Source organism: Pediculus humanus, genomic scaffold, assembly GCF_000006295.1.
Source record: "Pediculus humanus corporis 1103172108228 genomic scaffold, whole genome shotgun sequence".
NCBI lineage: Eukaryota > Metazoa > Arthropoda > Insecta > Psocodea > Pediculidae > Pediculus > Pediculus humanus.
In genome coordinates, this window is record NW_002987798.1 from 148,748 (window position 1) to 149,601 (window position 854).

An 854-nucleotide genomic window follows, 5' to 3' on the forward strand; every position below is an offset into this window, starting at 1 on the left:
CTTCATAATAATAATAATAATAATAATAATAATAATAATAATAATAATAATAATAATAATAATAATAATAATAATAATAATAATAATAATAATAATAATAATAATAATAATAATAATATTTGAAACAATTTCATTTGTAAGATGAACTCAACATCTTTATTTTTATTTTGGACCCTTCCCTCCATCCCATCCCCTTCTTTCTCCTTCCCTACTCTCCCCTTCTTTCTTTTGCATCGACTATCGAACTCTTTATTTATAATAAATCATTATTATTATTATTATTATTATTATTATTATATATTTTCATATTTTTATTTTCATTATTGTGGAACCCATAATATTAAAACTATGATTTATATTCCATAATGAAAATTATGTTTCACTCTCTCTCTCTCTCTCTCTCTCTCTCTCTCTCTCTCTCTCTCTCTCTCTCTCTTCAAAAAAAAAAAAAATAATCGAATAACGTCTTAAGAAAAGAATGATAATAATAATAATAATAATAAAAAGAATGCTTTTTTTTTATTTATATTTATTTTACAGCTAATAATTTTTCCTTTTTTTTCAATATCTTAAGTTAAAAAAAAAAACTCGTTGTTAATATTATTATTATTATTATTATTATTATTATATTTATATATAGATACCGAATTACGCCATAAATGGTTTATAGCGTATCTGGTGGAAGACCTTATGGTATTAATAATTATTTTCAAAAGAAATGGGGAGGGGGGGACCTTGGAGTCCTGGATTTTGTCTCCGTGGTAAATACTTTTTTTTTTTTTTTTAATGTTGTTTCCGAGTTAATATACACTTTGATCGTCGTCGTCGTCGTCGTCGTCGTCATTCTCGTCGTT

General features: G+C 23.9%; 1 protein-coding gene across 1 annotated transcript in view; it reads left to right on the forward strand.

Annotated features, from left to right (window-relative positions):
• The window catches only part of Phum_PHUM455050 (Exostosin-1, putative), a gene marked incomplete at both ends in the record, with an annotated part of 11,111 nt that overhangs the window by 7,199 nt on the left and 3,058 nt on the right, over positions 1–854 (forward strand). The gene's annotated exons all lie outside the window — the stretch shown is intronic.